At 33.3% G+C, this 27,771-nt stretch overlaps 1 long non-coding RNA gene and 1 pseudogene across 1 annotated transcript; both read right to left on the bottom strand.

Annotated features, from left to right (window-relative positions):
- Nucleotides 1-1,028: 1,028 nt before the first annotated feature.
- LOC124448849 lies at nucleotides 1,029-2,837 on the bottom strand (annotated as a pseudogene).
- Nucleotides 2,838-10,249: 7,412 nt separating this feature from the next.
- LOC124448865 lies at nucleotides 10,250-24,583 on the bottom strand. Its single transcript, XR_006949283.1, has 5 exons — nucleotides 24,431-24,583; nucleotides 23,529-23,604; nucleotides 22,946-23,048; nucleotides 11,414-11,482; nucleotides 10,250-10,796 (listed from the first exon to the last, which is right to left on the bottom strand). It is a non-coding gene; the product is annotated as an uncharacterized LOC124448865 (long non-coding RNA).
- Between the last annotated feature and the right edge of the window lie 3,188 nt (nucleotides 24,584-27,771).

Raw genomic sequence — 27,771 nt, 5'->3', positions numbered from 1 at the left:
CAAATGATTTTAATCATACAACGGAATTTAAATCATCTTAAGAATAGGGATTGTTATGCAAAGAAAAGATACGGCTTTATGATTTTTATTGTTTTTGTTCAAATGCTTGAATTTATTTTGGATCAAAATGATCAATAAAAATGAGAAGTGTAATTGTTACTAATTTACACCGTTTTACAGGTGTTGTGACTGCCTAGTGTGTTTCAGCCGGGACTACTGCAGCTTAGCGGACACCTTGGACACTGACCCAAGCCCTACCATATATCCTAAGCCAAAACGAGCTCGCGCTCCCCATACAAGCACTTCGGGTGTCCGCTAAACTGCAGTCTAGCCAAAAAAACTGGCGGTCATCTTAAGCGAAGAAGCTTTGTTGTTGTTCTGACGAGCTTTTTGCACTTGAACGAATCCCCCACCAATTGTTGCCGATTATATAGCGCAATGTAAAAGTTAAACATATAATCTTGCCGTGCCTCTTGTATAACGTCTTACCGATGCTGTATTTGTTTGCTGTACTCGATGCCTTTGTTGCCTTGACGATTTCGATGAGCTCGGCAAAGCAATTAAACTAATTAAATTTTTTGTTAGATTCAAACTAAACAACATCCTGTTTCTATGCCGATTTTGTAAGAAGTAGCCATGAAATTAGCAGGAAACGCAGTAAAATGGTCCACATATCCACACATTACGCTTAACTTGTCCAAATGTTAAATCTATCACAAAGTTCAACTGTTCAAGACTTCAAACTGTTAACGAGCAAAAGGTTTGTAAAAAAAGACAAATAACCAACATGTCATTGTGGGCTTTTTATGTATAAATTTAACATTAAATATGAGTTGCTCATCATATTATTTATGCACTTTGAATAATTCAGTCCCACCCTAACAACATAAATTATATAATTTTTTACGTAGCCTGTAGAAGTTTGTAATCCTGTAATTGCTAGTTCTTTTTGCTATAAAAACATGCACAGAATCCTGTGTAAAAGCCGAGTTTAAAATTAAAGACAATAAATAATATTACACAATAAGTGATGTAACATAAAGTAGATATGACTTTAATGTAACTTTACATATTTCTCAATTTTCAGTGAAACTTTATCATGTTAAATCAATGCTTGTGTACAGTGTAAATATATCGACAACGTGCCATACAAGATAATATGTATGAACTCCTAGCTTTTAACTACAATGTGGTTGGCTATAAATCTTATCTAAGAAAACAACAAGAAAAAATCTCTACATGCAATTGAGTTATCTATTTCTACATAAGTGCGTCTGTTTATTGAGTTGTTCTTAAACCATTAACAAGCAAACGACAAAAAAGCAACTGTGATTGTAATGATGAATGTAAAACAAATGGTTTTTTTCAAAAAATTACGTTCATTTGTACCTTCAACACAGACACTTGGATCACATTCGTTTGCTTTAATTTCAAATTCTGCTGTGTCACTGTTAGACATCACCGAGATGTAGATTGGTCGGAGATTTTCTTGACTTGATCGCTTTGATCGTCTCGTGATGGCTCTTGCTGAAATCACAATAACTTTATCCTTCTGTGATGCTCGTTCAAATTTTAAATCGTAGTTATAACGATATGGATGTGGGGTGGTACGAGACACGTAAAGAATAGTACTGACCTGGAGGTCCTTTACATCTATTTTTAGGTTCAAATTAGGCTTGACTTTATAATTGAAGTATTTGTTTGCGACTTTTTTAACACTGGTTCTAATCGTTTCGTTATTTGCCACCACTCGAGGCTCGTAGCATGCTGACGACGTTATTGTGGAAATAAAAGCATTGAGATTTGAGAAAGAGCTCAATGTAAAGACGTGTTGATTTGGATGAAGCAATCTTCTTTAACTGTGCTATGTCGTAATTTGCAACTCCAATGGCAAAAAAGGCAATTTCATTATTTCTAATAATTTTTGCAGATCTTGTGACACTAACATACGATTTTCCGTCAGTTAGAACGATGAGTATTAGGGGTATTCCGTCTACGGTTGGACGAAGATCACGATGTGTTGTAAATGGTCGATTAAAATTTGCTGAAATGCTTTGCCAAGTTTTGTACTACTGCGCTTATAGGCGATTGACGAAATTGCCCGGATATCTTCCGATTGTGTAGTGTAGTCCTTCAAGTAGAAACGGTAAAAATAACTTCCTGCAAAAGTCGATAAACCAAATCTTGCACCGTTTTTCCCTGTTAACTTTTCCTCGGGAAAAGACTTGATAACATTTTTTACAAAGTTAGAACTTTTCTGAAAGTTAAAAAGTTTAATACTGCTTGATTTGTCAAGGTGGAAGACAATATCCACCGAACTATAGCATTTAGAAAACGTTGCTTCAATTAAGTCTGTTTCGTCGTTACGTCGTCTCAAATCTCCAATCTTTTGTGCTTTGGGATTTCTATAAAAATTTCTTAGTTCTTTTATGGCTCCTTTCTAGTCATTTGTGGTCAGAGCTGTCAAAAATCTTGGATATTTTGGATTGACATGTGGAGAACCAAATCGAAACCAAACGCTGACCATTGCCGCACGAACACCACGTGCAAAAGATTTGATCTCTGTTGACCAGTTGTTTCTATCTCGATCGTATCTTCCTTCAGGTTTTTGTACTATCGTGAACATGATCTTATATGTTACTTTGTTTGCCATTTTTTGGAGTTTCAAAGGATTTTCAATGATGGTGCATGCAGCGTCGTCTTTTTGCAAGCCAAAATACGGTTGCAGTTTTCCAACGACTTCATTCAGTGTTCCATTGAAAGATATCTGTGACTTACTTCCTGTCAAGTAATGCTCAATTAAAGGTGTCTGGGACTTACTTCCTGTCAAATAATGTTCCAGTGAAGGATGTCTGTGACGTACTTCCTGTCAAATAATTTAGATAGTATCGTTATATACTAATTTTTTACGTAATTTGATGGGTGATACTAGGGTACATAGCATGAGTCAACTTTTGCTTTTACTGTATGCTTCAGGAAGGTGATTCTTTTTCTTATATAATAAAACACCAAAAAAATTTCAATGCAGGGGCTTTTTCACCAGAAGCAACCACTGGATATAAGTAGCAAATGTGAAGCCTAAATACACAGACGACTAAATTTGATCTTGTGCTTTTCGTATAATATCCAGCTTAGGTAAAAAAATTTGATTCTTAACGCGTCTTCCGATTCTATTTTGACTCTGCGCTTTAGACGTAGACTTTAGGGTTCATAACTTCTTCTTACTATAGGATTTGCTATAGGATTTTATCTTTGCTAGCGGAAGTCATAAGAAAAATAGAGCTAGCGTTATTGCATTGTATTAGATGGCAAGCGTCACCTCCGGCTAAATGGCGCACTTTGATTGGCTAGGAAACATTTTTCCGGTCCATTATTTTCCCGTAATGGACCATGGTCCAAAACGCAAAATTCTGCAGTCAAATGTAAACAAATTTCGTAATGCAAACAGCAAAACGCAAAATAAACGAAGCTACGTTTCAGGTCGAATAATGCCATATAATAAACCTTTTAATAGCCTCGCTTTCTCAGTCTTCACTGAGAAATGTCGGAACTCTGTCCCTCGGTCCGTTAAAGGCTTAGTAATGTGACGTCTAGTTACCTCCATAATTAGAAACTACGTCATTTGGTGCGAATTTTGATATAAAAATCATACATATTCTAAGCGATTTAAGAGTGGACCGAGCTTTTGTATTTTGGAACATTTTACAATTTTTTGATCCCAGTCAACCAAATATATCTCTATCTTACAAAAAGTATTGCCTTTATTTTGTTATTTGTTTTTCTTTTTGACAAAACACACTATTAACAACAAATTTATCTACAAAACGCCGACTTTGGCTATAAAGTACGCTTTAGTATCGTTGCATCTTTGTTTATGCACAAGCGACTTTGCTAAAAAAAGGATTAGACCTGATTGAAAGCAAATGTTCCAGTTTATACTACAAGAGTTTAATAAGTTTTTTTTTGTGTTTGCACTTTCAAAACGGTCATATTTACATTAGCGGATCCAGGGAAGGTCAGACGACATTAATAAAAATATATTTCTAATTTTAAATAGTTTAGTGACAATCTGACTGGGAGAATTTTAGGTTTAATTCTTCTTTAAAAATTTCCAACCGAGAAAGTTGTTATAAAAGTTTTTTGAAGTTAAAATGAGTCTTTATAACTTATTTTGACCAGCACGAGATCCGCCACTAACATTTACTACAGTCTGAACGTTTATCGAAGTTACTTGTATCTAACTGTGGTTTGCCTATCTTGAAGATACCAAAACTTGGCAACAGGTCAAAAGAGACCACATGCATGTAAAACGTTTGCTGCCGACTTCAATTTAATACCACAAGAAGGAAAAGTCATATTGTCTTGTGATCAAACAGAACTTTTGTGGCTTTAAACTTGCTTTAATAACTTTAACAATGCAGTCCTCCCCCCTTCCCCCGGGACCCGTTAAGTTTTGTTTTTCAAAGGTTGAATACGTTCTTCAAAATCACGAGAAGACTGGGATAATGATGTATTCATCAGTATTTTTTGGATTGCAGTATTTTTGTTGGTTTGGGGTCAATTGGGGTGTCTTTGCAGCTTTTGGAATCAAACCATCTCTTTACAAATTTTTAGACTTTTAGCTGCTCGTTTATAAACCAAGTATGACTCTCATAGCATGAAGCTGCAATCTTGGGATTTATCCGACAAGCCTGCTTTTAATCACTATGTTTTCTTTTGTTTACAGCAAAATAAAATGTTAACATTGTTAATTCTCGTTTGGGGGGAGTCAAAACTTACAGCAAATATTGCAAAGACAGTCACTTTCACGATTTTCGTCAATTTCGTCAAATCGAATTAATTATGTACGCTACTGTATATACTTGAATAAGATTGTGGAACTTTTGCGCGTTTCAGTTGAATAGGAGAAAATAGGCGTTTGTTGGCTTATGTGTTAGTAAAAGTAGATCTAACGCTTGGTATAATGTAACTATACGTTACTATGTAATCTGATAAATCAAATGGAGAGGAAGCTGCTAAGAATCCTTGTTGTAGTCTTGTAGAAATTATAAAGATTTGTTAACATCAACTGCAATGTTTTGTTGTAGTTTTTAGGTGCGTTTACAAATTGTTTCTGGCAATCTGAGCTGATCCGTAAAACGTCAAATGTTAAATTTATTAAAAATCACAAGTCAAAACGATTCCACGCCCAGATTACAAAAATTTCCATTGCAGTAACTAAATTAAGCAATTAGTTTATAATTAGTCGATTGGCCTAATTTTAACTGAAAGAGCTTAAAATGTGTCGTATTGAGAATCTTTGGCGTAATTCTCATCCTAAAACAGTTTATTACTTGCATTAATTTTACTGTTTGACAAACCATTGGAAGTCTAACTACCTGTTTTCATCAATAGTTATTGCCATCCTTGCGCTGACGAATTTAGCGACTTTTCCTAACTGTTCATTTTTTTACTAGTAAGCCATCTATATATATTTCAAGTTTTCTATTTCTTCGTAAATTATTATTAACAAAAGCAGCAAAAAGAAAAACATTGCTCAATTTAACCTGAAAAATCTGAGCGTCGCAGAATGTCAGAAACTGATAAGGACATCATTTATCATTCGTTAGTAGCATGCACGAAATATCAGTAATGACGTCAAGAGTAGGGAATGATAGTTGAGAGAGAGTGAGAGAAGTGAGTGGAGAGAGAGTGGAGTGATAGTTGAGAGATAGTGAGAGAAGTGAGTGGAGAGAGAGTGGAGTGATAGTTGAGAGAGAGTGAGAGAAGTGAGTGGAGAGAGAGTGGAGTGATAGTTGAGAGAGAATGAGAGAAGCGAGTCAGTTGTATGACGTATGTGAGCGAAACGGAGTGTATTGTACAACATAGTAACGAACGCACTTATTGAGGGTTTTTTGCTTGTTCATATATCGAAACCCAGACCCACATCTCGATCTAAAATGTCTCCATCCTTCTAATATTTTTTGTTTTTAATGACCATGTCTTTGATCCATCTTTTTTTCCACTTTTCCAAAAGTTCTTTCCGTCTGGCGTATGGTGAAAGTTGAGTTTGCTATTGTTATTTTTTATTTTGTCTCTGCACTACAGCAGTCATAATCTGTATCATGTTGCTATTATGTAAATAGGCTCATCATAATGTGACAGATCTGAAATGAACGAATTTTTATTTTGTCTCTGCACTACAGTAGTCATAATCTGTATCATGTTGCTATTATGTAAATAGGCTCATCATAATGTGAGAGATCTGAAATGAACAATAGGGGCTGTTACTGCAGCGTTGTTTACAGCCCATGCTTTACAAACGATACTTGCAAAAAGTTGGGAAGCAGAACTTTTTAGTTTTTTAGCAAACGTTTGGAAATACATTGAGAAGGTTTGTGGGGATGTAGAACATTAATATCTGGAACTACTTTAAAGAGAGTTGGGAGTCATATCTTAAACTACGGGAATTCATGAATGGAAACAGTGAAGCAAAGTTTACAGAGACATATAACACACCTGAACGTGATGCTTTTTATAAATCAATGAGTTATGCAGGTTGGGGTGGATCCAGTGTTCATGATGCACCAATGATTGCTTACGATGCTTTGATGATGGCCAAAGATTCCTGGTTTCAATTAGGTTCTTGTTCTATGTTTCATGGTGGAGACAGTCACAGTACAGGAAAATTGGCTGCAGCATGGTGAGGCGGTATATATGGTAGGAAAGGGGTACCCTTGGAAATTATAAAAACCTGGAATATGGTCTTAGGCTTATGGAGCTTAGTAAAAAATTACTAAATGTATCAAAGAATATGAACAACTAACAGGATAGTATTTATTTAACAAAATTTATATCATAAAATTCTGTCATCCCAATATACTTTAGTACGTTTGTGAATCATACAATAAAAATTACTACTTGGTTATAAGATAAAAACGAATCACTTAAGAAATAAAGTCTAAAGGAGAATGTCAGATTCAAGGCATGGGCAGTTTTAAGTTCTACTTAGGATGATTCCTGGGCTGTAGAGTAAGTTCATTAACTAGATAACAGTGAAACTATATATAGACAAAGACCATTACATCTTTAGGTTCATTTTACCTCATAATATGCAAACTGAATTTGTTTTGTTCAGTACCAAAAATACCTTCTCAGGGGGAGGGGAGTTGACTTGGCAGGTGGAAGCCTTGCTCCTACGGTCTATGTGTTAAAAATAGGCTTAACACAATTTGGAAGGTTCAATTTTCTTTGAAACACGTAGCTACCAATGTGCAACTGTAAAGCTTTGTCATATTCCCGTGTTTCATAATACATCACACCTAGACTGTTTAAAAGACTTAGAGACATCAACCTGAGTAGTTCCTAACGTTTTTTTTGCGAATTTCCTTAGCTTTTTCGTGAAGCTCTATAGCTTTGTCATAGTTTCCAGTTTTTTTAAACACATTACCAAGATTGTTTAAAGATGTAGCGACACTAACATGATTTGGACGTAACGATTGTTTTCGAATTTCCAGAGCTTTTTCGTGAAATTCTATAGCTTTGTCGTACTTTCGAGTTTTATAAAACAGCAAACCAAGATTGCTTAAAGACACAGCGACACTAACATGATTTGGACCTAACGATTGTTTTTTCATTTCCAGAGCTTTTTCGTAAAACCCTATAGCTTTGTCATAGTTTCCAGTATTATAATACACACTACCAAGATTGTTTAAAGACTTAGCGACATCAACATGATTTGGACCTAACGTTTATTTTCGAATTTCCAGAACTTTTACGTAAAACTCTATAGCTTTGTCGTAGTTTCCAATATTATTATACACATTACCAAGACTGTTTAAAGACCAAGCAACATCAACATGATTTGGACCTAACGATTGTTTTTGAATTTCCAGAGCTTTTTCGTGAACCTCTATAGCTTTGTCGTAGTTTCCAGTTTTATGTAACACCGCACCAAGATTGTTTAAAGACGTAGCGACATCAACATGATTTGGACCTAACGATTGTTTTTTCATTTCCAGAGCTTTTTCGGAAAACTCTATAGCTTTGTCGTAGTTTCCAGTTTTACAATACACAGTACGAAGCTTGTTTAAAGACGCGGCGACATCAACATGATTTGGACCTAACGATTGTTTTTTCATTTCCAGAGCTTTTTCAAAAAACTCTATAGCTTTGTCGTAGTTTCCAGTTTCTTCAAACACTATACCAAGATTGTCTAAAGACCCAGCAACATCAACATGATTTGGACCTAAAGATTGTTTTTGAATTTCCAGAGCTTTTTCGTGAAACTCTATAGCTTTGTCGTAGTTTCCAGTTTTTTCAAACACCACACCAAGATTGTTTAAAGACATAGCGACATCAACATGATTTGGACCTAACGATTGTTTTTGAATTTCCAGAGCTTTTTCGAAAAACTCTATAGCTTTGTCGTAGTTTCCAGTTTTATGTAACACCGTACCAAGATTGTTTAAAGACGCAGCGACATCAACATGATTTGGACCTAACGATTGTTTTCGAATTGCCAGAGCTTTTTCATAAAACTGTATCGATTTTACGTAGTTTCCAATTTTATCAAACACCATTCCAAGATTGTTTAAAGACGCAGCGACATCAACATCAACATCATTTAGACCTAACGATTGTTTTTTAATTTCCAGAGCTTTTTCGAAAAGCTCTATAGCTTTGTCGTAGTTTCCAGTTTCATAAAACACCAAACCAAGATTGTTTAAAGACGCAGCAACATCAACATCAACATTATTTAGACCTAACGATTGTTTTTTAATTTCCAGAGCTTTTTCGTGAAAATCTATAGCTTTGTTGTAGTTTCCAGTATCATTATACACATTACCAAGATTGTTTAAAGACATAGCGACATCAACATGTTTTGGACCTAACGATTGTTTTCGAATTTCCAGAGCCTTTTCATGATGATTTTTAGCTTTGCTATACTTCCCGGTGTTATGGTATAAAAGACCAAGGATATTAAAATACCAAGCTTTGTCATAACTAGATTCTTCTGATTTAAATTTATCCAATAGTTCAAAAGCAAGATCGTATTTTCCAAAATGTCTTAATCTCTCAACAAAATATTGGAAAACTTGTAAAGTGTTCATGTTGATTTTTGTCTTGTTGGTCTTTAATAATTGAATAATTTTTTCAAGATGTGGTACTAATTTGATTTCGTCGTCTCTCTCTTTAAACATGTAAAGTGCTTTAGATATTTGATCAACGTTAGTTTCCCTTTCATGTTCTTCATTTGAATGTTCAGATTGATAAAAAGTAATTGCTTTGTGAACAATGCGATGTAGACTAATGTCATTATTTTCTGAATGCAAGAACAATGAGCAGTCCTTTAAACAAAGACATATATCTTCCTTTGAGTGTTTGGGATCAATTTCTTGAACATAAAAAACAATAATGTCTCGTGGTATAGGATCAAACGATATCACGGAAAAAAGGTTAATAACATTTGCCAATATTAAGGACTCTTCAGCATTTTGTCTGACAGCTAAAAGTGAAGCTTGTAACATACTTCTAGGATATACCGTGTTAAATTTAACAAAAGTGGCGTCCATGTTTTCTTCTTCTTCTGAATAAATTTTCTTTAAATATTGTTTCCAAGTAAATGAGCAGTTTGCTTTGACTGACATAATAACAGCAGCAGCCAAAGCTAGCGGTTGACGATCTAATGCGTGTGATACCTCATTCAACAATTGATCATCAGCATTTTCAATAGTGTAATGTTTCAACAGTTGAAAACATTCCCTATCATTCATTCCACTTTTAATAGAAATATGTTTATTAAACTCATCGTCTTGAGGTACGGCATCTGTGTTCTGGATGGTAACTATGATTTGTCCATTTATCCAAATGGGATCACCTACTTGGGGAAGTAACGAAGAAATTTTGTCAAGCTGTGCCACGTTGTCTACCAAGATCAACCAATTTTGCCAGAATTTTAATCGTGTGGATACTAAAGATCGCAAATTCTTCACTTTGTCAGTGATGGAACAATTTTCATCTTCAAATTTTTTAATCATATACTTGTCACAGTTTAAACGGTATCCAAGTTCACAGTAAGTTTTTAAAAGAGATTCCTTATTTTTTCCATCGAGAGTCATTACAAACGAAGTTCTATTTTTCCAATCACACGATATTTTTTCACAAACCTGTCTTGCAAGTTGTGATTTACCACTGCCAGGATTACCAGTGATGTAGAAGTAGGTCAGTTTATCATTGTTATCATTCCTTAATTTTTCAAGATCTTCTATGATTTTATCTCGTAATTCAGTGCGTTCAACGAAAAAATGATTAGGTTTTGAAGGAAGAACTTGGAACGAATAAAAACAGTTTCGATAATTTTTTATTTTATTGATTTCATCCAGGGAAAATTTCAAATCTTGAAATGATTTTTCAATGATATTGACTATTTTATCAAAATCATCATCTGAGCATTCCCCTTCATACCAATGTGCGTACTTGTTTCTTTCACCACGAAGTGCATGAACAGCATCCTTAGTGTTTTTATCAAGATGCTTTTTAATTGATTTTGAAAAAAGTATAGCATCAAATAATGTCGTACAGTCCCACTTACTGGTGTCTCCATCCTGATATTTTTTTCGTGTTTTTTGGTCTAATTTTCTTCCTGATTCAAAAGTGTAAAATTTTTTGCCACTTTTGTGTGTATCATCCCATTCTCCAAGAGACGATTTGTAAAGACAGTTCCATTGTTTGATGAAAAACGAAGCAAGTTCCTTTTGAACAACATTAATTATTTGCCTAATGTAAAATAGGTTTCTTTTTTCTCTTGATTCTATCTGCAAAAAATTGATGTATCAACAATATTGAACTCAAGCACTTTACTGGACAGTTCACGTGACTTTCCAAAAGACAGACATAGGAATTTAGATTTCTATAATCTTAGATCGTCATTTTTTGACGTCTTATATCTTTTAGACTGTTTCTAAGAATATGATAAAATGTTCTAGCTGATAGCCTTTTTTTGAATATACCATGTAACGCTTATGGTAATGCCAACCATAGTATATAATGCGTTTATTCAAACATAACTTTGTAAATGTATTTGTTTTGCAACATGCTGTAACACATTCTCGTTTTTATCTTTGGCTACGAGGATTGAATGGTAATCGTAGAAACTTTTTATCAATTTTTAGAAGACTATAAACTACTAAATTAATAATCTTAGCTATCTTTGATAAATTTTACTTGAAACGAAAGTTTTTAATTTATGTTGATAAAATAGTATTTTTTGGGAATCATTTACGTAAAATCAGTTGTTGAATGTTACTTTTCGGTTATGCTCAACTTTTTAAGATAAGTATTTTAAATACTCTTAAAAATTTTAGCATTTTAATCACAATTTTAATGCATTTACAATTGGAATTTTTAACATAAAAATAAGCAAAAGTCGCACCTGCATGTCAAAGAGCTACGTCATAAATCGTTTCTGAGCTTTTAGAAAAGCCTTTCCGTTTTCAAAATGCTATATATAGAGAGAAAAGAATGTTTGTGAGTCACACCAATGATATGCTCAAACTGAATACGCGAAAATGTTTCAGCGCTATTTCAATTTACTCGTTGATTGCGTGACATTTACTTTACATTTCTCTATGGTCTCTACCGATTTACGAATAACGTTTGTGCCATGAAAAATGTGAAGTTATTAAAATGCTTTTGTTAAAATATTCAAAAGATTTCAACGTCATTAGGTCCTGAGATATTGCTTCAAATGAATAGTCGTTTTGCTTCCATGTTTCATAAAAAGGTATAAAGTCGTTGCCTTCAAAATGTTTAACGAACTTTACTAGTCACTACACTTAAGATTATGTTTGTAAATTTCAAATACTGGAGAAAGATTTAATGCGAGCTATTTCGATTCACTCGCAAACAGCGAATTAATTTATCCACTCGCAAACAGCGAGTTATTTTGTTTACTCGCAAACTTCTCACACTCGAGAGTGCCTCGCAACTGCATCGCGAGTCACTCGCTCAATCGCAACTCGACACTCTCGAGTGACTCGCAATTGACTCGCGAGTAAAGTCATGTTACTCGAGGTCGGTACTGTAGTCAAGGTCACTGAAACAGAAAAGGTGTATGCAAAAGAATGTCCAAATTTAGAAATGGAATCAGAGGTTTGCAACCTAACGAATGGACAAAATTTCTAAATTTCTAAAGATAGATACAATGGAAGGAATGGTCAGTGTAAAGGATGATGTACTGAAGCATGTGCAGATAGAAAAACTACTTAAGCATGTGTAGATAGAAAAACTACTAAAACATGTATAGATAGAAAAACTACTGAAGCATGTGTTGATAGAAAAATTACTATAGCATGTGTAGAAAGAAAAACTACTGAAACATGTGTAGATAGAAAAACTACTGAAGCATGTGTAGATAGGAAATCTACTGAAGCATGTGTAGATAGATCAACTACTGAAGCATGTGTAGATAGAAAAACTACTGAAGCATGTGTAGATAGAAAAACTACTGAAGCATGTATAGAAAACTACTGAAGCATGTGTAGATAGAAAACTACTAAAGCATGTGTAAATAGAAAACTACTGAAGTGTAGATAGAAAACTACTGAAGCATGTACAGATAGAAAAACTACTGAAGCATGTGTAGATAGAAAAACTACTGAAGCATGTGTAGATAGAAAAACTACTGAAGCATGTACCTAGAGAAAAACTATCGAAGCATGTGTAGATAGAAAAACTACTGAAGCATGTGTAGATAGAAAAACTACTGAAGCATGTGTAGATAGAAAAACTACTGAAGCATGTGTAGATAGAAAACTACTGAAGCATGTGTAGATAGAAAACTACTGAAGCATGTGTAGATAGAAAACTAATGAAGCATGTGTAGATAAAAACTACTGAAGCATGTGTAGATAGATCAACTACTGAAGCATGTGTAGATAGAAAACTACTGAAGCATGTGTAGATAGAAAAACTACTGAAGCATGTGTAGATAGAAAACTACTGAAGCATGTGTAGATAGAAAAACTAATGAAGCATGTGTAGATAGAAAAACTACTGAAGCATGTAGATAGATCAACTACTGAAGCATGTGTAGATAGAAAACTACTGAAGCATGTGTAGATAGAAAACTACTGAAGCATGTAGATAGAGTAAAACTATCGGCATGTAGATAGAAAACTACTGAAGCATGTGTAGATAGAAAAACTACTGAAGCATGTGTAGATAGAAAACTACTGAAGCATGTGTAGATAGAAAACTACTGAAGCATGTGTAGATAGAAAACTACTGAAGCATGTGTAGATAGAAAACTAATGAAGCATGTGTAGATAAAACTACTGAAGCATGTGTAGATAGATCAACTACTGAAGCATGTAGATAGAAAAACTACTGAAGCATGTGATAGATAAAAACTACTGAAGCATGTGTAGATAGAAAAACTACTGAAGCATGTGTAGATAGAAAACTAATGAAGCATGTGTAGATAGAAAACTACTGAAGCATGTGTAGATAGATCAACTACTGAAGCATGTGTAGATAGAAAACTACTGAAGCATGTGTAGATAGAAAACTACTGAAGCATGTGTAGATAGAAAAACTACTGAAGCATGTGTAGATAGATCAACTACTGAAGCATGTGTAAATAGAAAACTACTGAAGCATGTGTAGATAGATCAACTACTGAAGCATGTGTAAATAGAAAAACTACTGAAGCATGTGTAGATTGATTAACTACTGAAACACGTGTAGATAGAAAAACTACTGAAGCATGTATAGATAGAAAACTACTGAAGCATGTGTAGATAGAAAACTACTGAAGCATGTGTAGATAGATCAACTACTGAAGCATGTGTAAATAGAAAAACTACTGAAGCATGTGAAGATTAGATCAACTACTGAAGCATGTGTAAATAGAAAACTACTGAAGCATGTGTAGATTGATTAACTACTGAAGCATGTGTAGATAGAAAACTACTGAAGCATGTGTAGATAGAAAAACTACTGAAGCATGTGTAGATTGATCAACTACTGAAGCATGTGTAAATAGAAAACTATTGAAGCATGTGTAGATAGAAAACTACTGAAGCATGTGTAGATAGAAAACTACTGAAGCATGTGTAGATAGAAAAACTAATGAAGCATGTGTAGATAGAAAAACTACTGAAGCATGTGTAGATAGATCAACTACTGAAGCATGTGTAGATAGAAAAACTACAGAAGCATGTGTAGATAGAAAACTACTTAAGTATGTGTAGATAGAAAACTACTGAAGCATGTATAGATAGAAAACTACTGAAACATGTGTAGATAGAAAACTACTGAAGCATGTGTAGATAGATCAACTACTGAAGCATGTGTAAATAGAAAACTACTGAAGCATGTGTAGATTGATCAACTACTGAAGCATGTGTAAATAGAAAACTACTGAAGCATGTGTAGATTGATTAACTACTGAAGCACGTGTAGATAGAAAACTACTGAAGCATGTGTAGATAGAAAACTACTGAAGCATGTGTAGATTGATCAACTACTGAAGCATGTGTAAATAGAAAAACTATTGAAGCATGGGTAGATTGAAAAACTACTGAAGCATGTGTAATGAAGCATGTATTAACCAGTTGTAACATTTAACTTTGAACACATGACATGAATGATATCACATATACATGCTCTATTCCACTGTGTTTTTCATGTACTTAACTTCACAATATTTTATATTGAAATCCTTCATATCTGCCTTAGTGTACATATTTGGATCAAGGGGAGAAGGTTATAAGTTAGTAATGACTGTGATGAGATGTAAATTTGAGCAATTGTATCAAAATAAAATGATCAAGATTGTGTAGATAGAAAAACTACTGAAGCATGTGTAGAAAGAAAACTACTGAAACATGTGTAGATAGAAAACTACTGAAGCATGTGTAGATAGAAAACTACTGAAGCATGTGTAGATAGAAAACTACTGAAGCATGTGTAGATAGAAAACTACTGAAGCATGTATAGAGAAAACTATGAAGCATGTGTAGGTAGAAAACTACTGAAGCATGTGTAGATAGAAAAACTACTGAAGCATGTGTAGATAGAAAACTACTGAAGCATGTGTAGATAGAAAACTACTGAAGTATGTGTAGATAGAAAACTACTGAAGCATGTGTAGATAGAAAACTAATGAAGCATGTGTAGATAAAAACTACTGAAGCATGTGTAGATAGATCAACTACTGAAGCATGTGTAGATAGAAAACTACTGAAGCATGTGTAGATAGAAAACTACTGAAGCATGTGTAGATAGAAAAACTACTGAAGCATGTGTAGATAGAAAACTAATGAAGCATGTGTAGATAGAAAACTACTGAAGCATGTGTAGATAGATCAACTACTGAAGCATGTGTAGATAGAAAACTACTGAAGCATGTGTAGATAGAAAACTACTGAAGCATGTAATTAGAGAAAACTATCGAAGCATGTGTAGATAGAAAAACTACTGAAGCATGTGTAGATAGAAAAACTAGTGAAGCATGTGTAGATAGAAAACTACTGAAGCATGTGTAGATAGAAAACTACTGAAGTATGTGTAGATAGAAAACTACTGAAGCATGTGTAGATAGAAAACTAATGAAGCATGTGTAGATAAAAACTACTGAAGCATGTGTAGATAGATCAACTACTGAAGCATGTGTAGATAGAAAACTACTGAAGCATGTGTAGATAGAAAAACTACTGAAGCATGTGTAGATAGAAAACTACTGAAGCATGTGTAGATAGAAAAACTACTGAAGCATGTGTAGATAGAAAACTACTGAAGCATGTGTAGATAGATCAACTACTGAAGCATGTGTAGATAGAAAACTACTGAAGCATGTGTAGATAGAAAACTACTGAAGCATGTGTAGATAGAAAACTACTGAAGCATGTGTAGATAGATCAACTACTGAAGCATGTGTAAATAGAAAACTACTGAAGCATGTGTAGATTGATCAACTACTGAAGCATGTGAATAGAAAAACTACTGAAGCATGTGTAGATTGATTAACTACTGAAGCACGTGTAGATAGAAAAACTACTGAAGCATGTATAAATAGAAAACTACTGAAGCATGTGTAGATAGAAAAACTACTGAAGCATGTGTAGATAGATCAACTACTGAAGCATGTGTAAATAGAAAACTACTGAAGCATGTGAAGATTGATCAACTACTGAAGCATGTGTAAATAGAAAACTAGTGAAGCATGTGTAGATTGATTAACTACTGAAGCATGTAGATAGAAAACTACTGAAGCATGTGTAGATAGAAAAACTACTGAAGCATGTGTAGATTGATCAACTACTGAAGCATGTGTAGAAAACTAGAAAAGCATGTGTAGATAGAAAAACTACTGAAGTATGTGTAGATAGAAAACTACTGAAGCATGTGTAGATAGAAAAACTAATGAAGCATGTGTAGATAAAAAACTACTGAAGCATGTGTAGATAGATCAACTACTGAAGCATGTGTAGATAGAAAAACTACTGAAGCATGTGTAGATAGAAAACTACTGAAGCATGTAGATAGAAAACTACTGAAGCATGTGTAGATAGAAAACTACTGAAACATGTGTAGATAGAAAACTAATGAAGCATGTGTAGATAGAAAACTACTGAAGCATGTGTAGATAGATCAACTACTGAAGCATGTGTGTAGACTACTGAAACGTGTAGATAGAAAACTACTGAAGCATGTGTAGATAGAAAAACTACTGAAGCATGTGTAGATAGAAAAACTACTGAAGCATGTATAGATAGAAAAACTACTGAAACATGTGTAGATAGAAAAACTAATGAAGCATGTGTAGATAGAAAAACTACTGAAGCATGTGTAGATAGAAAAACTACTGAAGTATGTGTAGATAGAAAACTACTGAAGCATGTGTAGATAGAAAAACTAATGAAGCATGTGTAGATAAAAACTACTGAAGCATGTGTAGATAGATCAACTACTGAAGCATGTGTAGATAGAAAACTACTGAAGCATGTGTAGATAGAAAACTACTGAAGCATGTAGATAGAAAACTACTGAAGCATGTGTAGATAGAAAAACTAATGAAGCATGTGTAGATAGAAAAACTACTGAAGCATGTGTAGATAGATCAACTACTGAAGCATGTGTAGATAGAAAAACTACTGAAGCATGTGTAGATAGAAAAACTACTGAAGCATGTGTAGATAGAAAACTACTGAAGCATGTGTAGATAGATCAACTACTGAAGCATGTAAATAGAAAACTACTGAAGCATGTGTAGATTGATCAACTACTGAAGCATGTGTAAATAGAAAAACTACTGAAGCATGTGTAGATTGATTAACTACTGAAGCACGTGTAGATAGAAAAATTACTGAAGCATGTATAGATAGAAAAACTACTGAAGCATGTGTAGATAGAAAAACTACTGAAGCATGTGTAGATAGATCAACTACTGAAGCATGTGTAAATAGAAAAACTACTGAAGCATGTGAAGATTGATCAACTACTGAAGCATGTGTAAATAGAAAAACTACTGAAGCATGTGTAGATTGATTAACTACTGAAGCACGTGTAGATAGAAAAACTACTGAAGCATGTGTAGATAGAAAACTACTGAAGCATGTGTAGATTGATCAACTACTGAAGCATGTGTAAATAGAAAACTATTGAAGCATGTGTAGATAGAAAAACTACTGAAGCATGTGTAGATAGAAAAACTACTGAAGCATGTGTAGATAGAAAAACTAATGAAGCATGTGTAGATAGAAAACTACTGAAGCATGTGTAGATAGATCAACTACTGAAGCATGTGTAGATAGAAAAACTACTGAAGCATGTGTAGATAAAAACTACTGAAGCATGTGTAGATAGAAAAACTACTGAAGCATGTATAGATAGAAAAACTACTGAAACATGTGTAGATAGAAAAACTACTGAAGCATGTGTAGATAGATCAACTACTGAAGCATGTGTAAATAGAAAAACTACTGAAGCATGTGTAGATTGATCAACTACTGAAGCATGTGTAAATAGAAAAACTACTGAAGCATGTGTAGATTGATTAACTACTGAAGCATGTGTAGATAGAAAAACTACTGAAGCATGTGTAGATAGAAAAACTACTGAAGCATGTGTAGATTGATCAACTACTGAAGCATGTGTAAATAGAAAAACTATTGAAGCATGGGTAGATTGAAAAACTACTGAAGCATGTGTAATGAAGCATGTATTAACCAGTTGTAACATTTAACTTTGAACACATGACATGAATGATATCACATATACATGCTCTATTCCACTGTGTTTTTCATGTACTTAACTTCACAATATTTTATATTGAAATCCTTCATATCTGCCTTAGTGTACATATTTGGATCAAGGGGAGAAGGTTATAAGTTAGTAATGACTGTGATGAGATGTAAATTTGAGCAATTGTATCAAAATAAAATGATCAAGATTGTGTAGATAGAAAAACTACTGAAGCATGTGTAGAAAGAAAAACTACTGAAACATGTGTAGATAGAAAAACTACTGAAGCATGTGTAGATAGAAAAACTACTGAAGCATGTGTAGATAGAAAAACTACTGAAGCATGTACAGATAGAAAAACTACTGAAGCATGTGTAGATAGAAAAACTACTAAAGCATGTGTAAATAGAAAAACTAGTGAAGCATGGGTAGATAGAAAAACTACTGAAGCATGTACAGATAGAAAAACTACTGAAGCATGTGTAGATAGAAAAACTACTAAAGCATGTGTAGATAGAAAAACTACTGAAGAATGTACCTAGAGAAAAACTATCGAAGCATGTGTAGATAGAAAAACTACTGAAGCATGTGTAGATAGAAGAACTACTGAAGTATGTGTAGATAGAAAAACTACTGAAGCATGTGTACAGTACCGCTCGCGTATTTGTTAACATAATTTTGCGTATGATACGCGTATCATACGCGTATCGTTCTCGTATCATACGCGTATCGTTCTCTTATCATACGCGTATCTTTCTCGTATCATACGCGTATCATTCTCGTATCATACGCGTATCCTTCTCGTATCATACGCGTATCATTCTCGTATCATACGCGTATCGTTGTCGTATCATACGCGTATCGTTCTCGTATCATACGCGTATCGTTCTCGTATCATACGCGTATCATTCTCGTATCATACGCGTATCCTTCTCGTATCATACGCGTATCATTCTCGTATCATACGCGTATCGTTCTCGTATCATACGCGTATCGTTCTCGTATCATACGCGTATCATTCTCGTATCATACGCGTATCCTTCTCGTATCATACGCGTATCGTTCTCGTATCATACGCGTATCCTTTTCGTATGATACGCGTATCGTTCTCGTATGATACGCGTATGTTTTTCGTATGATACGCGTATCATACGTGTAGCGTATGTTAACAAATACGCGAGCGGTAGGGTAGATAGAAAAACTACTGAAGTATGTGTAGATAGAAAAACTACTGAAGCATGTGTAGATAGAAAAACTAATGAAGCATGTGTAGATAGAAAAACTACTGAAGCATGTGTAGATAGATCAACTACTGAAGCATGTGTAGATTGAAAAACTACTGAAGCATGTGTAGATAGAAAAACTACTGAAGCATGTGTAGATAGAAAACTACTGAAGCATGTGTAGATAGAAAACTAATGAAGCATGTGTAGATAGAAAACTACTGAAGCATGTGTAGATAGATCAACTACTGAAGCATGTGTAGATAGAAAAACTACTGAAGCATGTGTAGATAGAAAAACTACTGAAGCATGTGTAGATAGAAAACTACTGAAGCATGTATAGATAGAAAAACTACTGAAGCATGTGTAGATAGAAAACTACTGAAGCATGTGTAGATAGATCAACTACTGAAGCATGTGTAAATAGAAAAACTACTGAAGCATGTGTAGATTGATCAACTACTGAAGCATGTGTAAATGGAAAAACTACTGAAGCATGTGTAGATTGATCAACTACTGAAGCATGTGTAGATAGAAAAACTACTGAAGCATGTGTAGATAGAAAAACTACTGAAGCATGTGTAGATTGATCAACTACTGAAGCATGTGTAAATAGAAAAACTATTGAAGCATGTGTAGATTGAAAAACTACTGAAGCATGTGTAATGAAGCATGTATTAACCAGTTGTAACATTTAACTTTGAACACATGACATGAATGATATCACATATACATGCTCTATTCCACTGTGTTTTTCATGTAGTTAACTTCACAATATTTTATATTGAAATCCTTCATATCTGCCTTAGTGTACATATTTGGGTCAAGGGGAGAAGGTTATAAGTTAGTAATGACTGTGATGAGATGTACATTTGAGCAATTGTATCAAAATAAAATGATCAAGATTGTGTAGATAGAAAAACTACTGAAGCATGTGTAGAAAGAAAAACTACTGAAACATGTACAGATAGAAAAACTACTGAAGCATGTGTAGATAGATCAACTACTGAAGCATGTGTAGATAGAAAAACTACTGAAGCATGTGTAGATAGAAAAACTACTGAAGCATGTGTAGATAGAAAAACTACTGAAGCATGTATAGATAGAAAAACTACTGAAGCATGTGTAGATAGAAAAACTACTGAAGCATGTGTAGATAGATCAACTACTGAAGCATGTGTAAATAGAAAAACTACTGAAGCATGTGTAGATTGATCAACTACTGAAGCATGTGTAAATGGAAAAACTACTGAAGCATGTGTAGATTGATCAACTACTGAAGCATGTGTAGATAGAAAAACTACTGAAGCATGTGTAGATAGAAAACTACTGAAGCATGTGTAGATTGATCAACTACTGAAGCATGTGTAAATAGAAAAACTATTGAAGCATGTGTAGATTGAAAAACTACTGAAGCATGTGTAATGAAGCATGTATTAACCAGTTGTAACATTTAACTTTGAACACATGACATGAATGATATCACATATACATGCTCTATTCCACTGTGTTTTTCATGTAGTTAACTTCACAATATTTTATATTGAAATCCTTCATATCTGCCTTAGTGTACATATTTGGGTCAAGGGGAGAAGGTTATAAGTTAGTAATGACTGTGATGAGATGTACATTTGAGCAATTGTATCAAAATAAAATGATCAAGATTGTGTAGATAGAAAAACTACTGAAGCATGTGTAGATAGAAAAACTACTGAAGCATGTGTAGATAGAAAAACTACTGAAGCATGTGTAGATAGAAAAACTACTGAAGCATGTGTAGATAGAAAAGCTAATGAAGCATGTGTAGATAGAAAAACTACTGAAACATGTGTAGATAGATCAACTACTGAAGCATGTGTAGATAGAAAACTACTGAAGCATGTGTAGATAGAAAAACTACTGAAGCATGTGTAGATAGAAAAACTACTGAAGCATGTATAGATAGAAAAACTACTGAAGCATGTGTAGATAGAAAAACTACTGAAGCATGTGTAGATAGATCAACTACTGAAGCATGTGTAAATAGAAAAACTACTGAAGCATGTGTAGATTGATCAACTACTGAAGCATGTGTAAATGGAAAACTACTGAAGCATGTGTAGATTGATCAACTACTGAAGCATGTGTAGATAGAAAACTACTGAACATGTGTAGATAGAAAACTACTGAAGCATGTGTAGATTGATCAACTACTGAAGCATGTGTAAATAGAAAAACTATTGAAGCATGTGTAGATTGAAAAACTACTGAAGCATGTGTAATGAAGCATGTATTAACCAGTTGTAACATTTAACTTTGAACACATGACATGAATGATATCACATATACATGCTCTATTCCACTGTGTTTTTCATGTAGTTAACTTCACAATATTTTATATTGAAATCCTTCATATCTGCCTTAGTGTACATATTTGGGTCAAGGGGAGAAGGTTATAAGTTAGTAATGACTGTGATGAGATGTACATTTGAGCAATTGTATCAAAATAAAATGATCAAGATTGTGTAGATAGAAAAACTACTGAAGCATGTGTAGAAAGAAAACTACTGAAACATGTGATAGAAAAACTACTGAAGCATGTGTAGATAGATCAACTACTGAAGCATGTGTAGATAGAAAACTACTGAAGCATGTGTAGATAGAAAAACTACTGAAGCATGTGTAGATAGAAAACTACTGAAGCATGTATAGATAGAAAACTACTGAAGCATGTGTAGATAGAAAAACTACTGAAGCATGTGTAGATAGATCAACTACTGAAGCATGTGTAAATAGAAAAACTACTGAAGCATGTGTAGATTGATCAACTACTGAAGCATGTGTAAATGGAAAACTACTGAAGCATGTGTAGAGATCAACTACTGAAGCATGTGTAGATAGAAAAACTACTGAAGCATGTGTAGATAGAAAAACTACTGAAGCATGTGTAGATTGATCAACTACTGAAGCATGTGTAAATAGAAAAACTATTGAAGCATGTGTAGATTGAAAACTACTGAAGCATGTGTAATGAAGCATGTATTAACCAGTTGTAACATTTAACTTTGAACACATGACATGAATGATATCACATATACATGCTCTATTCCACTGTGTTTTCATGTAGTTAACTTCACAATATTTTATATTGAAATCCTTCATATCTGCCTTAGTGTACATATTTGGGTCAAGGGGAGAAGGTTATAAGTTAGTAATGACTGTGATGAGATGTACATTTGAGCAATTGTATCAAAATAAAATGATCAAGATTGTGTAGATAGAAAAACTACTGAAGCATGTGTAGATAGAAAAACTACTGAAGCATGTGTAGATAGAAAACTACTGAAGCATGTGTAGATATGAAAACTGCTGAAGCATGTGTAGATAGAAAACTAATGAACTTAATGTAATGAAGCTTGTATCAAAATGAAATGATAGAAAAAGTTTCCTTTGTCAAACAAAATTCCATTTTTTTCACTTTGCATTTACAAATAAGAAAGGCATGTGTATGGTACCTTAAGCTTTACACAAAGTTGTCCATATTTGAATCACAAGTTTGCCATTTCTCAATGATGTCAGATAAAGGGTTTGTAGCAATAAAGCATGTTTTTTACGGACCTAAATTAAATAAGAAAACATGTTACATTAAAAACAAAAACATTTTACACATTTTTTTTTACAAAATAGAGGCAGATCTAGGTTAAGACAGAACACATTATATAGCACCTAATTATAGATTTAAAATACAATATCAATAATTTTGTGGGTTGAAAATTTTTAAAGAATATTTTGAAACTAAACTTTTACTGATAGAGTTTTAAAAAGTGCTTTGAATTTTAAATACATATTTTTTAATACATACAAACCAAAAGAAACAAAACACATTTGCAATGTTGCAAAAAATATTTGCGAAATTCTTTAGCTGTTTAAAAAAACTGGAACTTAAATATAATAAGTGATACTAGTTTATTGCAGATATAAAGCAATTTAATTATGAAAATTTCCATACTTCTTAAACAACTATTGATTCATAAATGTTATTTAATATCAAGACAAAGTTATAGAAATAACACACATATTTTACAAAGATAAACATACCTTCTTTGAAACGACAGTGATTTGTCTTTGGTAAGCAAATTGTTGTTGTTTTGATTGGTAACTTTGTTTGATTGGTCTATAATTACAGAATTACAATTTCTAAAGGTTATCTATAATATATAATTTATGGTATTTTGGCGGGGTTGTTGGAGCCAAGAGGTTAATTGTGGGAAGCTTTAGTTATTATTTTGAAGGGTATTTTAAGACATTACGGTAGAATGAATTAATGAATGAATAATTTATTTCAACACGCGAACCATTGTAAACAGGCGAGTTGTTTTCCATATGGGGCGTGCGCAAATTTTACAGAAACAAATTTAACAAGAAAACTAAATTACGCATTTAATAAAAACGACAATTTTTTTCGACATCTCATGACAAAGACATGTTTCGACATCTCATGATGCCACCTTCAGTATAAGTGAAATAATAAGTGATACAAGGTTTATATAAAAGTAATATGATACATAAATTACAACAATAATAAGGAAATAAAATAAATTAATGGGGAGCGTCCGAAAGGCATCATGTGATGTCGAAACATGTCTATTTTAAAAAAATTTGTCGTTTTTCTTAAATGCGCAATATCAATAGTGCTTTTACTCAGTTGCGATAATACTAAATTAACAAAGTACAGTTCCTAAAACATTAAATTACATTCTATAGACTACAAACGTAGCTAAGTATTTACATTTAAATATTACGACATTATTTGGGAAAGTGAGCAGCGATTCTGTTTTAAATAGACATTAGAGAACGACTCTTTGAGTGCAATAGGTAATGAATGAGACTAAAATTTATTCAAAATGTAAAATGACTTAACACTTGGCGAACAATTTAAAAACGTCACATTTATGTATCGTAAACACGCATGATAATTCTTTGTCTTTTGTTTTACAAACCTTTTACTGGTCGACGGTTGAAACTTTCTGGTTTTGATATTTAGCGTACTGGAAGTTAAGTGTCATATGAATAGATTGCCATTCTATTCACTAAGATTGCTATGTCAAACAGTTTAACAAGGAATGAAAGCGAAGACGTGTGTTAAATTGGACACCACAATCAACCAAGGCAATCCAACACCGTATCATATTTTCAACATTACATTCAACTAAATGTTATCGCTTAAAATGACAAATACGAGTATGTTGTCTCTCTTGTGGTAATACAAAATGAAATTAAACAACTTCAGATAATTGTACAATAAAATTGATTACGTTTTAAAAATATTCCTAAAATTTGCCATAGTAAAAGCAACTGTGGAGTCACACAACCATTGTGAGCGCTCCGTTAATCAATAATTGGTGACCCCTCCTTGACCTTGCTAGATATGGTCTGAATGATCGCATTTATTAATTTATAGTACTTATACATAAATCAATTTCATTTACAGATTTAAATTGAGAAAAATCTGAACACCACACAAAAAGAAAATTCCCCTCTTGATGAATTTATAATAACTGCTAAATGAATGAAACTCTGCAAACTCTAAAATGCCAATTGCGATTGCCCTGTTTTGATGCGATAAATGGGTAGTCTTTAAACTGATTAACACCTATAAAATAATGTTGCTGAATACTTGCTGAAATTGATTACAACACTTTTTAATAATCAATTCAGAATTGGATTTTTTTTCACTGCAAAACACGTCCATCTTAAAAGCGTAAAGGACTCTATTCTTCACTTGGCATTTAGCAAGTCTAATTTTTGCTGTGTTTAATTACCTGGAATTTATTAAATTAGATTTTATAACAGTAAATTTTTGGAGGAAGTTTCTTTTTGTATGTTGTTTATATCAGTTAATTAGTTGAGAGTACATCTCAAAAACATTTCTAAACACACAAAATATTTCTGTTTTATTGACAATAACTAAAATCATAAAGTTGTATCACAATCACTAGTTCGTAAATTGATTTTCAATAAATATAATTTAATTACAAAAAGAATTCATGATAATTTTTACAGGGAGCCTAAAGCTCTAGGGTAACCGTCACTTAATACTCAAACTTTCCCCAGTGGCCAGTTACGATATTAATAAGCAATAAAAAACTTTATCAAAATAAAAAATTGAAGCAACTTACACAACCTTCACAAAAAAGAAGTTCCTGACCTGTTATTTAGACATACAGAAATTTAAGGAGTTTTTGGAAGAGGTTGTACTAAGTTGATTCAGTTTACCAGACCCTTATTGTGAAGATTTCTAACATTTTAGACTCCTGTACAAACGCAGTACTAGGAGTAAGTTCAGAAATTTTTATTATTTAGTTACACTTCATTACAAAACGTTTGCGAGAACTCTCGAGCATGTGCAACCCCAGACCTTCGGTCTCGGGCTTGCACTGATCTGCTCTCGAGTACTCCCAAAGGTCTTCTCGGTTTGCATTAGCCTGTGCAAACACAGTTAACATCTTTTATTTCTTAATTAAAGTTGAGAATTTACATAACGAAATCAATATTATTTACTTTTTATTTATTTATTTATTCAACTTGCTATGAATACAACACATACATAACTAAATGAAAGGAAACATACTACAGCTTTTGGAGGCCAACATGATGTCACAAACATTAAAAAAAACAATATTCCACTGGACAGTTGACGTGTCTTGTCACAAGATAGAAATATAGTTTTCCATGTTCTTGAACCGTCAATGTCATCATGTATTGTTTCTAAGGATAATTTATAACATACTCATAGCTTTTCCTTGAATTGACCAAAGCTGATCTTGTTGTCATACATTTAAATTGTTTAGTAATGCATTCTTGAGTCTAGTGGACCTGTTTAGAAACGACTTTTGCACTGTACTTGTTTTGTAACAATTAGTAACAAATGACAAATGGTTTGGATAGCACATAACCGTGTTTTACATTGGCTTAAAGATTTGTTTGTAGCGGTAATATTTCTTTATATAATATAATTATAAGTATTTAAATAGTTCATTTACTTTTAGTTGAAACGAGATCTTTACTCTATAATGATATGGAATGGTCAGACTGAAAACGAGAGGTAGCGACTTCTAACCTTCTTGATAATAAAAGAAAAATTGGTTGTGTGCTAGTGTGTTTAACAATGACAATTTAGTAAAAAAAGCATTAGCAATGCTATCTCAAACACCTTTTTGACTGCATCATTTTGCATCATTGATCCTTCGTCATTTTATTGAGGACTGATGGTGTGATCTTTGAGTCTCTTGATGCTCTATTTATTGGACGAAGGAAAAAAGCTGGGCAGTGTCTTGGAAAACCTCTATTTGGACAACTGATGTTCCATGATCAGAAACACGTTGATCAATTTGTTGCCATTTATACCACACTTACATCAAACAAGGTCAATGTAGCTTTAATATACTTTATTCTAATAAAAATTCAAGATGAAGGCATGGAAGTCACAGTGCTTTGAATAGATTTCACTTTTTTACATTCTTTACCACATAGTTTTTATTTTCAATAAATTTTTGCCATGGGCTTTAGGAAATAAAGCTCTTGTATACTTTTTGTTTATTACATATTGATACTTATAGGAATGTCAATATTTTCTTGCTGGGACTGCTGTTTGATCTATGAATCGCTACAGAGCTCTTGATGAAACAGCAATCTTTGGGCAAGGCTATCGACATGAGTTTCCTAAAAAATTCTTAAATTTGAAACATGGAGAGAGGTTGTTACACACATTTTCGTCTATTTTTACCTAAATGTTCTTGGTTTGAAAGAGGTGGTTAGGATGCATGCATTTGATGGTGTAAATGTATTTTTTTCAGCTGGTTTGCTACTTTTAATGCTTTGTGCAAGTGCTGAAGCATTTTTCATACATGTGGTTTCATTATTTAAAAAATATTCTACATATTTTATAGATTGAGCGATGCAGTTTATGTTCTCCAAGAATTAGAGAAAGATAATGCTGATAATCCTGCACTCAAAATAAACATATTGTATGATGTTGCATGCATGTTGGTGAAACACTTACAGGTAATATTCAATTGACAATAGTTGCTTTGTTACCTGTTTCCTTAGTCAGTAACTTCCCCTCAACACTTTTTTTCTTTGAAAAGGTAGTCTTTCACATGTTTTTCTTTATTTTGTTTTTTACAAAAAGAATTTGGAGGATCCGATTGTTGACATTTTTCAATTTTCAATTCCAATTTTTTACTGCTATGTGTATGTTGGACGATGCCAAGTTAGTTGTTATTGATTTTATTTTTCATACATATTAGCAGATTGTGATACCTATGCTGTCATAACTAAT

Source organism: Xenia sp. Carnegie-2017, unplaced genomic scaffold, assembly GCF_021976095.1.
Source record: "Xenia sp. Carnegie-2017 unplaced genomic scaffold, XeniaSp_v1 HiC_scaffold_23, whole genome shotgun sequence".
In the NCBI taxonomy this organism is placed as follows: domain Eukaryota; kingdom Metazoa; phylum Cnidaria; class Anthozoa; order Malacalcyonacea; family Xeniidae; genus Xenia; species Xenia sp. Carnegie-2017.
Note: the sequence above shows the minus strand (reverse complement) of the source record. Positions and strands in the feature narration are given on the sequence as shown.